The sequence below is a fragment of the Mustela lutreola genome, chromosome 15 (genome assembly GCF_030435805.1).
Source record: "Mustela lutreola isolate mMusLut2 chromosome 15, mMusLut2.pri, whole genome shotgun sequence".
Taxonomy (NCBI): Eukaryota; Metazoa; Chordata; class Mammalia; order Carnivora; family Mustelidae; genus Mustela; species Mustela lutreola.
The window spans coordinates 26017238-26032002 of NC_081304.1; the positions used below are offsets into that span (position 1 = coordinate 26017238).

The following is a 14765-nucleotide window of genomic DNA, read 5'->3' on the forward strand; positions in this document are numbered from 1 at the left end:
TGCCAGGCCTGAAGGGAGGCGACCCCCTGTGGGCAGGGACACCACTCGGGGAAGGAAGGGGCCTGGGCAGGATAGGGAGGTGTGCGAGGGGACGGGGCGGCCAGCAGCCCTTGATGGTGATCGTGATCGATCACTACAGGCTTCTCAGCATTTGGCTGTGTTTGCTGGATCGGCTTTTCATTTTATTAACTTTAATTTGTAACTGGGTCGATCAGCAATTGTTCTTCCTGGAGGGTGTAATTAGGATTATAAATAAAGCCAAGTGGAGGGTTTGGACGACCCACAGCTGTGCATTCTGTGCGGTAGTGGGTCCCCCTCGGCACCCTCCCCGGAGAACCCATTTTCCAACAATAGGTATGTTGCTTCACAGGCTCCAGGGGAAACCAGTCGCCTCAGAGAGTCCTCACATCTCCCTGTTTGGAAGGAATCCGCTTGGCAACCTTGATCTTCTAGGGACCTGTCTGCTTGGGGATTTCCTGGAGGGGAGCCCTTTGAATTTGGTGCCCAAAGCTCTACATCAAGTCCAGAAGTCACTTCTCCTGCATGAAACTTCCCATGCGCCTAACACTTCCCATCTGCCCCGTCCGAGCTGGACCGGTGAGTCCCTCAGACCCCCCCCCTTCTCTCCAAGCTCAATGTCCAGTCTTTAGTTTGGGGCAACTTGGTTTTCACCTGCGTCATTGCCCCCTCCTCCTGGCGGTTCCCCATGGCCTGCGTTTCATAGTCTCTAAAGCAATCTTTCTAAAATGCAGATCTCTCCACGGCTTGCCACTCTCCGTACGGCTTCCGGGAAAATTAGATTCCCGCCCTCCCAGCACAGCACAAAGCCTTCCGCAGTCTGGCCCGCGGGACACCTACACTCCTACATTTCAAGGCAATCCGCAACGTGGTCAGTCTCTCACACCTCTGCGCCTTTGCACACCGAACTCCCTTCTCTTTGAATATCCCTCTGCCCTTTTCACGGGGAAAACTTCTTTCCGCCCTTCAAGGCCCAGTCCAATAACTCCTCCTGGACATAGTCAACTACAGGAACCTCTGCCCTCGGGTTCACTTCTCTCATTGCTGTTTTGCACCCTTATATGTCTGTCTTTGCTTCGTCTAATATTGATCCTCCACTGTCTTAAATTAAGTGTCATTGTGTCCTGGAACCAATGCGTTTTGGGCAAGGATCACTATCTCTGAGATTTTTTTTTTTTTCTTAAAGTCTCACCCAACATAAGGGCCCACTGTAGATGGTGCAAAAAAAAAAAAAGTTCTAGGGACACCTGGGTGGCTCAGTGGGTTAAGTATCTGACTTCAGCTCAGGTCATGATCTCAGGGTTGTGAGATCAAGTCCCATGTCCGGCTCCCTGCTCAGCTCAAGAGTCTGCTTCTCCTTCTCAACTAAGAAAGCTACCCCTGGAATGGGCAGTGGTATTTTCCCAAGCAAGGGAGAATGCTTTCCCAGGTGTCCTGAAATCTGAAGGAGATGAGAGCCCAAGCGTCATACAAGAAAAAAGATCTTAATTTATCCCAAAGGAGCCGCTTGTGGGCCCAGACCTAAAAACTTCAGGGCAGGGATGGGGGTAGGCCCAGCTCAGGACATGCGCAGCCCAGGCCCCTGGGTTTCCTTAATTCCTGCTCTGACGGAAGAGCCTTTGTTCTCTTCTGTACTTACTTTCTTTTCTTTTCTTTTTTTCTTTTTTTTTTTTAATTTTATTTATTTATTTGACAGAGACAGACACAATGAGAGAGGGAATACAAGAAGGGGGATTGGAAGAGGGAGAAGGAAGGTTCTCGCTTAACGGGGAGACCCATGTGAGGCTTGATCCCAGGTCTCTGGGATCATGACCTGGGCCAAAGGCCGATGCTTAACAACTGAGCCAGGCAGGAGCCCCTCTTCCCTACTTTCACACCTCTTGGCAATTAGCAAGGAAGCCTCACCACTTCTCTCTGGGCAGCTGTGCCCTTTGGCACTAGGGGAGCCCAGAGCTCTCTGGTGACCGATGACAGTGTGGAGCAAGTTGAAAGGGGCGTGAGAACCAACACCGGCCACCAACTTGGCAAAACAGCCAAGTTCCTGGAGTCACATATATCGTCTACCCCACTGGAGAGAAGGGGGTACCCAGGCCAGGAGCACGCAGATTCCCTGGGCCTTGGAAAGAAATGGCTTTACCTTGGGGCAGGGAGGGAGTGGCAGGCAGGGGATGGGGTGAGGCTGCCTGTGTGGCCCGTCTGTTTGAAAACACTTGCATAGAATGGTGTGAACGAGGGAAAGGAAAAGAATTAACCGCATTTTAGCCAACAAAGCATCTGCTTAAACTCAGGTACTGAGCCCTCCTCTGCTGAGCACTGCCCCTTGAATCTCAACTGTCAGCTGCCTCGTGGAGGGGGCAGGGAAATGTCTTCTGGCAAGGCAAGGGGGCCCTCCCCGGCCCCTTGGAGTGCCAAACTACCGCACAGCTCTGTTCAGTCTCTGGGGACGAGAAAAGGCCAAGACAGGGAAGGGCAACATTCCAAATCACTCCCCACTCACGTGTTGTAGAACGGTCCAGCCGCTCCCGGAAGCAAGGCTGGCGGGGGTGGAGGGGGGGGCGAGGGGGTCGGTTCTTAAGGAACCAACAAGCTTCTCTGCTGACCCAGTAGTTTCCCTCCCCCTCCTAGGTACTAATGCAGAGAAAGGAAAACCTACATCCCCACAAAGACCACAGAAGTTCGTGGCAGCCTTACTAACAATAGCTGCAGGCTGGAAACAACCCGAATGCCCCCAAACGAGGGAACCAGTCAACAATCTGTGATTTAGCCACACGATGGACTATTACTCAGCAAGAAAAAGGAAAGAACCGCCTACAGACACAACCATATGGCTGAATCTCGAAATTATGGGGCAGAGAGGAAAGACATGAGGGTCCAAACTATATGTTGATATAGATGGGCAAATCTGGTCTACGGAGACAGAAAGCTGATCGGTGGCTGCCTGGGGCATGGGAAGAAGACACACGGGAACATTTTTGGCCGATGGAAATGTTCTCTGCCTTGATTACTGTGCTGGGTACACAGCACATACGTTGAGGACTTCTCAAGCAGTACATCTAAAACGGGTGCACTTTACTGTATGTAAATCAGTCCTCAATAAAGTTGATTTAAAAAGTCATTCCTTCCCAAGGGCCTGGATGAGGGGCTGGAGGCTTTGTGCCGACTGAAGTGGCCCCAAGCCAGCCAGTCCCTCTTACAAGGTGAAGACAAACACCTTTCCAGAAAGCCCAATCAAAGATCAGGGAACTCACCCTCCAGGCCTGGTGATACCACCAAGCTGGAAAAACAGCTCCCTGGCAGCCTGGAAAAGGTCCCTCTCTGGCCCTTGATCCTTAAAAGGCTGGAATTTCTGGCTGAACAAGAGGGCCTGGGCTCAGTTCCCTGGGCAGGATGCCCAGACACCCTCACACAGGTGCAGGCCTGCTGCCCAAGCACAGGACCCGAGGGCCCCGGCGGGTCCCCACAGCCCTGCTGGGGGCAGAGGAAAGAGGCTGCCCGATGCCCGGCCCATGCTCTGCCCCCACCTCCTGTGACCAGCAAAGCCTCTGCCCACACAGCAAGCTCGCAGGGGGAAGGAAGCAACACCCCAGCTCCCACCCAGCTCCCCAGCCAAGTTCACTGCTGGGCCAGGGAGCCCGGAAGTCACTTGAGACCTTTACTCTTGAATGGGGACGGCTGAATGAACCCCAGAGTGCGTCCGGGAGTTGGGAGTCGGTGACAGGACAAAGCCTGGAGCCTTGGACTTTGAACTCTTAGCCCAGTGCCCTTTCCCCCACACCAGACTGGCTTCCCAGTTAGTTGCTGGGGAGGGATTTTTTAATGGGGCTGGTTCTGAACAAGAGTTCTCCGGGGCAGGGCCTCTGAAACAAAGGGACCATCAGTCCCCCAGTGGGGCTGGTGGGGGGGGTGCATGGGTAGGAGCTGGGAGTACTGCTGCTGCTGGTTTGTCAAAGGGCAACCCTGCCCCCCAGGTGTGGGCATCGCCCTTGCCCCCTGGCTGAGGCCAGAGCCAGCTGACGCCAAGGTCCTCCTTTCAGACCTTTCTTTTTTTTTTTTTAAGATTTTATTTATTTATTTGACAGAGAGAAATCACAAGTAGATGGAGAGGCAGGCAGAGAGAGAGAGAAGCAGGCTCCCTGCTGAGCAGAGAGCCCGACATGGGACTCGATCCCAGGACCCTGAGATCATGACCTGAGCCGAAGGCAGCGGCTTAACCCACTGAGCCACCCAGGCGCCTTTCAGACCTTTCTTATCGAGCACTTCAGGGCCCTACAGAGAGGGCGGGTCTGAGACCAGGTCCTGCTCACTGTGGGATCTGCCTTCTAGGGCCACTGACCATCAGGGGGCCTTGCCTCCCCCTCTGTCTGGTCCCAGCCACCTTTCTTTGTCTCTGTTTGTTTCCCCTCCCCCGTTTACCCATTATCACCTGCACCTGTTTTTCTGGTCTGGCTCAATCTCTCCAATCCACAGGCTGTGTATTCCCAGGGGTCCCCTCCCCTTCTCTTCCAGGCAGCTGCGGGCTCTGGCCTCAAGGTGCAAAATTAGCTAGCCCCTCCTCTACTCCTATACTCAGAACCTCCAGTGAGCCATCAGCCCAGAGCTCCGGGGGAGCACCCAGGGCTCAGGGCTCGGGAAGTCCACTCTCTGCACCCCCATTCTCTCATCTATAAAATAAGAACATCTTCACTGTTATTATCTCAGCTCTGCCCTTCAGCGCGGGCACACGCACACACGCACGCGCGCACACACACACACACTCCATGCTTTTTAAAGTTTAAGGCTATTAACTTACATGCATCCCATTATCATTAATTCGGGAGCAGATGTCATATGAAACAGAAGCAATCAGAGTTTCTGAGCAGCATACCAGGGTTTTGTTTCATACAAAACAGAGTTTTGAATTAGCAATGACTGAAGAAATGTACATTTATCGTGTTCCCCGTTATAATTCCAGCAAAGAAACTTGACATTTTAGTTAAGCCTGTGTAGCCTTCGCGCAGATAAATGTTCTATTTCTGCTAGGCTTTTCAAAAGATAAAAAGTCAGCCCCAGGTCTGTTCCTCCCCACTCTTTTCTGGTCTGATGAGAGCGGTGGGGGTGTGGGGGTGGGGAGCCAAGGCCAGGTGATCTTGGAGACCCCTTGGTCACTGGATTAGGAGGCCTAAGTGTGTTCCATTGGCCAGCACATCAGTCGCTCATTAGGCACCTGTCTCATCGGTCCGGCCTACCCAGGCCAGGCCTCTCATCAGGTACCAAAGAAAATGGCCAGCAGGACAAGGGCCTGGGCCCCAAGACCTTTTCCAGCACAAAACTCTGTTCCTTGCCTGCCTGCCCAACTCACAAGAATTCAGAGCGCTGACATGGAAGTAGAAGGGGCCAAGGTGAGGCACCTTAGGATTTTTCCCAAGGGAAAGAGAACAGGTGTCTAGGCAAGGACTGCATTTGGGAACAGAGGCTGTTCTCCAAGCTCATCTCCCAGGGTTTAAAGCCAAGGTGCAGGACAGGTGGTCCCCTTACAGCCCTGGTCAAGACCTCTCATGTCACAGAAGGGGGAGAGCGAGGCCCAGGTCTGTCACTTCCATGTCATTCTCTTTTTCTGTCCCCTCACCCCACGTCCCCATGGAATCAGTCAAAGGCCCTGAGCTGGACGGGATAACCTGCGTTTCCAGTCTTGGCCCCATCTAGCAACAACCAGACCAGGAACCTTGTTCCTAACTCCCTTCCCGACTGAAGACCCCACCACCTTGTCCTACAGGTGCTTCCAAGTCAATGTGCACTCAAATCCCCGTAACTCCCTCTCTGGCGAGGGGAGCTGTTCCTCTGGTTGGGTTCCCCAGCTTTGCAGCTAGCCCCCAGTCACCCAGACCCTGCTTCTGACCAGGGAATCCCTGATTCCTCCTCCTCCTGGTCCCTCCTCCAGACCTCCAGACCAGGGTTCCAGGCACAAATAGTGTTTTCTCCTTCGTGGCTCTCAGCCCACCCACCCCCACCCCTGTAACCACCACACCCCACCCCACCCTTCCACTCCCTTAGCGCAGGCCCCATCTAGCCCTCCTGGACTACGGTGGGGCCCTCCCATCGTCCCACCCACCTCCACCTCCACCTCCACGCTTTGGGGGCTTTTGCATTCTGCCTGGGACTGATCATTCACAGCCATGGTCAAAACCTTCAGTGACCTCATCACACAAAGACTCAGCCTGTGTGGGAGGGAGAATGAGAAATATGAAGGGGGTAACTCAAGTTCTCAGAGGGAAAGATGGGGAGCCATCCATCAGGGGCAGAGGCAGGAAGTGACTGGCTCAGAGTCACCCAGTAAAGCAGAAGCAGACTGGCATGTCCGTGGGGGCAGTAACACTCTCCTTCTGACCACTCTCCTGGGCCCCCACAGGACACCGAGCTCCAGCCACACAGAGCTTCCGGGTGCCCTAAACCTCTTTCACAGCTCTGCTTCCTTCCTCATGCAGTCATGCCCTTCCTCTCTCCGCCCACCTCCACAGTCTTAGCCACTTGCCCAAGCCCAGCTGAAAGGCTGCCTCCTCCAGGAAGCCTTCCCTGAATGCCACTCCAGCATACCTCCCTTCACGTCACTCAGGGCTCTCAGACTTAGGTTATCATTAATCCTGCACATGGCCCCTAGGAGAGGCGGGACTCATCTTACTCACCTTCATAGCCCAAGAGCACCCTGCGCAGGGCCTGGCCTGGCGCAGGTGCTCCACAGGTATTTCCGGAAGGAATTATCATAGTATTTATTGTTGTTATGAATGGCTGACATTGACAGAGCCCTCATTTGAGTCAGCCACTGGGCTTCACATGCGAGTCAGAGTACACGCATCTTCACAACAGCCCAGCTCACAAGCCCCATTTCGCAGATGGGGAAACTGGGACTCAGAGGAAGTAAGTAGCTTGCCCAGAGGCTCACTGCTGGAAGGGGGCAGATTTAAAACTCAGCCCTAAGTGTAGCCCAGATGCGGCCCTGTGACTCTTGATCTCTGTACCCTGGTCAGTGCCCAGGAATCCACCTGCCCCAGATGTCCCTGCCAGCCCCAGTGACCCTGGTGGCCCAAGCCCTGAGGACTAGAAGCCCCTCCGGGGGGGGGGGGGGGGACACAACAGCTTCCACTCAGTCCTGCTTTGCCGATGACCCTGATGGTTTAGACCATGCTCTGGAATCCCAGCCCAGCCAGCCGGTGACGAGTTCCCTGCTGGCCCCCTGCCACAGGGACACAAAGTTCCTTTGCACATAACCTCTCTTTGTCCCCCTGTTGGTCACGGCAAATAGGTCAGGCCCAGGGCAACATGGTAAGGTGGCAGAAGTTTGTCTTGGACTGTGCTGGCAGGCTCTCTCTTCTGTTCCCTTTCCACCTAGGGTTTCCTGCTGGCTGACCCATCCCGGGCCTCAGGCTGGACGCTGGGGGCTTAACCCTTTGTACCCGAGAGCAGCATACAAGGACTACAGATTTTTTGGGGAGATATGCAACAAAAATGGGGGTTCTCCTTGCTCATGAAACCTGAGCTGACCTGCAGTGAGTCCCCAGGACAGCCTGGGACTGTGTCGCCCCCTGAGTGCCCCCCAGATCACATAGCTCAGCGGGAAACCTGCTTTCTGGCTTGTTTCCCTCCCTGGATCTGACACCTCCCAGGTAGGGGGCTGGGCAACCCTAGTTCCTGCCACCACTCCTGTACCCCCCGGGACTGGCCTGCTCCCTTTCACCCACCCATGTGTGTGGCCCGCCCTGGGCCTTTATCAGACCTGGTGCCCGAACCCCTCCCCACCTGACTGAGGAGGACACTGCTGACGAGGCTCAGAGGGGCCACACGCCCAGTGTGTGAGCAGCTGGGATTTGAACTTTGGTCCACGTGGCTGCCAAGCCTGTGCTGCCCTCAGCCCCCTCCCCTCCTCCTGTGGCCTGTTGCCCTCAGCTGCCCATCACAGGGTGTCCCCGGGGAGCCCCGGCCAGCCAGGGGCAGGGGAGAAGGGCTGTCCGGCACTGTGCTTCCATTCCAGCCACCGGCTCAGCCTGCGTGGGTTGGTCCATTCCTGCCTCTGTGACCGAGACCGTGGGCGGCATAACATCCTGAACCTCCCTTTTCTCTTTTGTGAACTACTAGCTAAAAATACCTATTTCTGGAGATTCTTGGGAGGATTAAACAGGATAATCCAAGCTGAGCGCTTTGCATGGTGGCACATGGTAGGTGCTCAAGAAAACCTCGCTGTCGCAGTTGGGCCTGTGCCCCGTGTGGGGGTGGGGCAGGCAGCGACACCCACAGGAAGCTTCATCACGGAGACCCACAGCATATACACGGGAAGTAACAAAACCAGAAGGAAAAACCTTAAAATTTTGGCTGAGTAAAGGCAGCGGTATAATTACCGCCATTTGTAAAAACTGCTTCCCATTAATGCCTAATTCCCGTGAAGCGCAACAATGATTATCTCATTAACTATGTGTCAGATCAACTTTGTTGTAGGTTTTATTTGATTAAAACAGTGAACTCTCAACACGTATGCTCATTCTTCATAGTCTGTGGTTTCTGGAGCACAGGGCTCTGTTGATGACTTTTTTTCTAAATTAGAAAGCAGATTTCCAGGGACGTGTCTTGTAAAATTCGGTTATTTGGATGGCCCAGAGCAAGGAGGACCAAGCTGGAGGGAGAGTCCCCAAAGCTTGCTACCAGCACCCACCCCTGGATTTCCAAAAACCAGTGATAAAAGGTGAATCATGTGTCAATCTTTTTTTTTAAATAAAGATTTTTAAAATTTATTTGACAGAGAGAGGGATCACAAGTAGGCAGAGAGGCAGGCAGAGGGAGAGGGGGGAAGCAGGCTCCCTGCGGAGCAGAAAGTCTGAGGCAGGGCTTGATCCCAGGACCCTGAGCAGAAGACAGAGGCTTAACCCAGAGTCACCCAGGTGCCTCATGTGTCAATCTTTAAAAAAAAAAAAAAAAAAAAAAAAGCGGCTTTGGTATCATTTGAATATTTTACGATGTGCATATGCATTATTTTGTAGTAGTGGAGGTTGCTGGGGGTTTTTTTGTTTTGTTTTTTGTTTTTTTTCCCCCAATGGGTTGAAGACTCCAAAGGCGTTACATCCTGGATTCTGTTTCCCCCGTTGGGAGGAAAGGTTGCTATTTGTCATATGCACTTAAGTGCCTGATATGTTTCTCATTTTCCCATAGGCGGTGCCACCCCACACCCGCCGCTCCTCACCCCTACCTTAACAGAGAAAAGCTGCTGGCTGACAGCTCCCAGCTGCACGGGGGAGATAGCTGAGAAGTTCCAATAGGGAAGTGTCATGCTTTGCCAACTCTGGGGACGACAGAATAATTGGCTGGAACCACAGACCTGGCCGATGGTGCGGGGGTTGGGGGAAGATCGTCCTCGGGGAAGGCGTCCTGGGGGAGGGCCGGGCGTCTCCTATGATGCCAGATGCTGGGGTCCTTCAGTGGCCCCTTCTCACCCCCAGGAGCCCTGGAGTGTGCCTGCTGCCATGGGGGGCCGGGCGGGGGGAGGTTCTGCATCCCACATTAGAGCCTGGGGTCCCTCTCCTGGAGGTCAAGTGGTGCGTGTGGGAGGTGGTTCAGGAGGGAAAAGTCTGGTTCTAGCACTCAGCTTCCATGGGGAAGGGCAGAGGGGGTAGGGACAGCAAAGACCCCCGTCGTCATTACAGGAAAGAAAGGCGATCTGCAAGAGGGGACTCACACGGTCCCAATTCCCTAGAGTCGGCGCAGCCTGAGGTGGAAGGTGGGAACGCCAGGGCTCTCAAGAAGGAGAGGGCAAGCCTGGCTCCCGGAGGACCAGGGCAGGAGGACCTCAGAGAGGGGAGCCCCTGACCGCAGAGCAGACGGGCAATTGCATGTTCCATTCCCTCCTGATCAGAATCCTGCCCCTGGGGTGGGTTCTGTGCAGATCCCCCAGCTCAGGGCTCCCGGGGTCCGTCCTTCTTCAGTTCCAGCCTCGCTCTCCACGGTCTGACTGCTCTGCCTTTGACCACAGGACATACGGCCTAGGGCAGCGCTGGACAGCAGAAGCAGAATGCTAGCATATTCATAATTTTAAATTTGCCTATAGCCACGTTTTTAAAAGTGCAAAGAAACGGGTAAAATTAATTTTAGGAACGTATTTTGCCTAACCCAACGTATCCAGAATATTATCATTTCGACATGTACTCAACATAAAACGAATGAGATCTTTTCCATCCTTTTTCCGCACTAGATCTTTGAGAGCCATTGTGTAGCTCACTTTCGCAGAACCTTTTGGTTTGGATTAGATCCCTTCTCAGGGCTCAGCAGCCACAGGGAGCTTGAGGCTGCTCTATTGGGCACACGCGCCCCAGGCTTTCCTTGTGCCCTGTGATTCTCCAAAGGGGTGGTGGGTTGGCGTCCTCATAGGCCCCAGTCCAGACTGCTTTTCCTTTCCCCCGTGTAGGAGCAAATCAAACTTTGAGGCTGGGGACTCACCTATCCTTCCTTTGTTTAACAAGGGAGGCCGGTGGGGAGGCTGAGAGCCCTGAATTGGGCATCAATGGGCACTGCACTCAAGCTGCTGTGTGACCTTGAGCAAGTCACCTGCCCTCTCTGGGCCCTAGTTACATCCTCTGTCAGGAAGAGGGGTTTCCATTACACTTGTGATTTCAAGCAGCGGAACCTGTTTTTCCAAGGAAATTTCAACCTATAAATCAGAGGAGAGAGGTGCCCCTGTTTGAAGAGGGTGAGAGCTTGGGTCCAGCCTCCTGCAGCCCCAGCCCTAGAGGTAATTCATAGACCAGGCCCCAGAGGACCAAGGAGGAAAACCCTGCTCTCCCATTCCAACAGCATTTCATCAGAACATCAGAACGGCACTGTGAGTTGTTCACGGACCCTTACCTGTCATAGAAGTATGAAAACGCACATGGAGAATGTATCCGTTTCAAGTTCAAGGCCTCCTCTGAAGAGAGAGGAAGGACATAAACTAGGGATGACACGTGGGTTCAAGTGTCAACATTTAACTTTTCAACCGGAGGAGACCTAAAGAAAATATAGCATGATGTTAACATTTGTTCAAGCTTAGGGTTGGGTCTGTGGCTCTCTGCTCTTCTCTGTATGTTTGAAATATTTCATAATTCAAATGTACTTAAAACATTAAAAAAGGTAAACATATATATAATCTGATATCACTTTAGGCAAAGAATTTTTTTTTTTTTAATAGTAAAGGAGGGGTACCTGGGTGGCTCAGTCCGTTAAGCATCTGACTCTTAACTTCAGCTTCAGTCGCGAGATCTGGGTCAGGAGTTCAAGACCCCACTTGGTTAAAAAAAAAAAAAAAAAAGTAGAATACAATGTAAATTCCTTCCTACACTCTCCTCAACCAAAGGTTGGGGCTTTGGGGAGAAGAACTAGAGCCAAGCAATTATTCTATAAGCACAGATTATACTTATGGGTATAAGACATGGAGGTGGGGGGGCCCTGGGATGATTAAGACCCGACCCTGCTTCAGGAGGAACCCAAGGGGGGAGACCTCCCAAGGGCGACCTGGCCTTGGTGCTGCAGTGGGAGGGCTGAGGGAGGAGGTAGGATCTGTACCTTCTCTGGCCCCCACAGCCCCCAATCTGTAGACTCTGGGGGACCCCCTTCTCTCTCGTTCTTGCTGTCTCTCCCTCTCCTGTCCTAGCCTATCTCTCCCAGACTCTTAGATTGCTCTGGGCTTCCAGCAAAGTCTGGAGGACACTGCTTCCTTCCCCCTTAGATATCTGTGTGTTCCCCACAAGCCCCATGTCTGGTTCCTCCTGGCGGCCCCTCCCCCCATGTCCCCTGTGACACATGCTAGATGCTAGGGAAGGCCAGGATACTTGGCAAGGTCACCTTGCTGGGCTGGGCCCTGCAGGAGGTGGAAGGCTGTAGGAGGGCAACCACGGACCAGGTCCAGTGGGGTTACTGCACCCCAGCAAATAGGTCCTGCTGGTTTGCCACTTGGTGAGTTTGGCCTGGTTAAATGGTAACTTGCCTTTGGTTGTGCAAAAGTGACAGGGAAGGAACAGCCAGCTGTGACGAGGCATGGTGTGAGACCCAGCTAGCTCTGAGTGCTGGACTGCGAGTGAAGCTTATTTTCTTTATTTCTTATTCTTTTCTGGACGCCCCGCCTTTCACACATCTTCCTGGGCCCATGAGGAAGCCCGAGGAGCATGGTGTGGGTAATAACAGAGGCCCATAGCCATCAGGGGCCTTTCATTGGAGGATCGTTTAACCAAGAGCTGCTGTGCCCATTTTACAGAAGGAACCACAGAGACCAAGAGGAGTGAGGTCACCATGAGTCACTGGCCTTCCTGGCCTAACTCAGGCCTGGCTCCACAGGGCTGAGTCAAAGGAGGCAGACCAGGCCAAGGAGGGGAGAGAGGCCTCACCTTACAATCTCTGGTTCTTCCAACAGAATTGAATGTCCTCGTCGGCCTTTGATCCCCTCAACTGTGTGGTCAGAGGGAGGGGGCCGCCCTCCTCCCTTTGTTCAGCGCCTCATTACAGGGCCAGGCCCACAGGATCTCATCTGCCCCCGCAACAACCTTCTTCATAGGCCAGGCCGGTTTTACGCACAAGGAAATGGAGAGTCAGCGAGATTAGGGCCCTGGTTCAAAGTGTCCCAGCTGGTCAGCCCAAGGGAGAGCGGGCCTCCAGACGCCAGCCTGGGACGCACACCTGTCTGCGGTTCCCTGGCTTTGCCTGAAGGAGCCCAGGACACAGAGTCTCTGGTCTGAGGGTTGGCTGACAGGGGCCAAGGATGTGCCACGGTGGGTCTCCGAATGGATGGTCACTTTGAGAGCCAGGATCCAGAACCGCCCTTCATTCGGCCCTTACAGGCTGGGTTAGGCTGCCTCGGGCCTCGGGCCTGGGACGGTCCATGGGCTCACTCCCTGTAGGCTGTGAGCGCCGGCTGAGTCCCCGGTGGTTCTCATGGCCACTTCCAAACCAGCAGAGTCTCACCTGTCATCATGTGCTCTCTGGATGGCAACACTCCAGTGAGAAGGAGGAAGGAGGAGAACAGAGTTTTCTCCAGCTTTTGGAGACCTTGGGGAGGCAGAAGCCCTCCCACTGACTCTCAGGTGGTCCATGTGAGCCCTGGGGGGCCCAGGGCAGGCCGTGCTCCCTGGTCAGAGATGACATGGAACACAGGACAGGCCTGGGGCCTCCGGTCTCCAGGCAGTAGTAGCTGGGGTACCCGGTCCTTCTTGGTACCCTAGAAAAAAGGTACCAGGTCAGCGGCATGATGGCATGACGTGTGTGAAAGAGGCTTCCAGAAGCCCTGGGGACTTCCCCAGGGAGGGAGCCTGGCATGCTCACCCTCGGCAGCTGGTTCCAGCTCCGTGCAGGCCACAGGATGCTACACTGGGGCCAGAGGTTAGTGAGGGGTCTGTGGAGGTCAGGGAGAGGCGGGAGCCAGGGTCACGGGGAGGCGGGCCAAGGCCAGCCGCCCACCGCAGGCTGCAGCGGGGCTCTCCCCACACTGAGGGCAGACTCGGTTTTCTCCTTCAGAGCCATGTGGTGTAACTCAGTGCTGGGCTGAGCAGACTCAAGTCGAAGAGTCCAGAATCCAGCCCCCTAGGGTGTGTGAAGGCCGGGGCCAGCTGTGGGAGCCTCGCGAGGCAGTTCCCCAGCAGTTCCTGGGAGCTGGACCTCAGGCCCCGGGCCTACCTTCCCCTGCGGAGGAGGCCACAGGAGGCAGCCTTGGAAAGCCCATTATTTGGTTTGGGAAGAGCTGGCCTCCTGTCAGCTGCTTCCAACTTTTGACCCAATTTCTGTCTCCCTGAGGGAAAGTCAGACTGGGGAAAGGTGTGGCTGGTGTCCCAGGGGCCCAAGTCCAGCCCCAGTCCCCTGGATGGAGTCAGGCAGCTCCCTTGTGCTGAGAGAGAATGTGTTTCAAGTGGGCACCGAGTTCCTCTTTGGGGATGGGGTGCTTGTTCCTCTATTTCAAAAGGGGCATTGGGTCTCCCCAGGCCTTGGGCCCTCCCACTCCTGTCTCCTCCAGGGAACCCCCGTGGATGACTCCACCCTTACGGAACCTGTTGGAAGCCAAACAGTGTCATGTCACAGTCCGTCTGAGCAGGAGACCACAACTGGTGAATATGTCAGTTCAGGGCCCCGAGGGATGGGGGGTCCGTAGGGACCCAGGGGCAGACCATGGCCTGTGCATAGGGCAAGCTCCTTCCTCTCCTCCCCTGGGTACACGGCCTGGCAATGTGACCCCAGCATCTCCCTTCTCCTCCTGTGAGCTTACCTCGGCCGCTAGGCAGCCCACGCCCTCCTCATCCCAGCAGCAGGCTGGGTCCCTCACTCTAGGAGGTGAAGGAGGGGGGCGGTGTGTTCACAGAAGGAGGGGCTGCAGCCTTCCTACTTGTAGGTCCAAATGGCTAGTCTAGAACTCACAGAAGCCTCCTGAAGAGGCAGGGTGTGAGGTCCGCCCTCCCTCAAAAGGAGCTGAGGCCTCCCCTGGGCACAGGTGTGTATATGGAAGCTGGGCAAAGCCCGGAGAACCGGGGGGGGGGGGGGTCCAGAGCCCTGGCCTGAGGCCGAAACTTGTGAGTGGGAGAGGCCCCAGCACTCCCCTTGAAGACGGAGAACATGAGGCGGGTCTGGACCCTGAAGGGGAGGGTCTGGGAAGGACAAAGCTCGTGGTGGGGGTGAGCTGGGGGGCAGCAAAATCTGTGGGCCTCTTCCTAGAAGGGCCCTCGCCTTGTGGACAGGGTGGGGCGGGTAGGCGGAGGGCACTGCTAGAGGACAGACAGCAC

The 14765-nt window shown here is 54.7% G+C and overlaps 1 long non-coding RNA gene across 1 annotated transcript; it reads left to right on the forward strand.

Moving 5' to 3' along the window:
- On the forward strand, window positions 1-3133 carry LOC131817116 (uncharacterized). The gene is made up of 2 exons (XR_009348336.1): window positions 1-597; window positions 2644-3133. It is a non-coding gene; the product is annotated as an uncharacterized LOC131817116 (long non-coding RNA).
- The last annotated feature ends 11632 nt before the right edge of the window (window positions 3134-14765 follow it).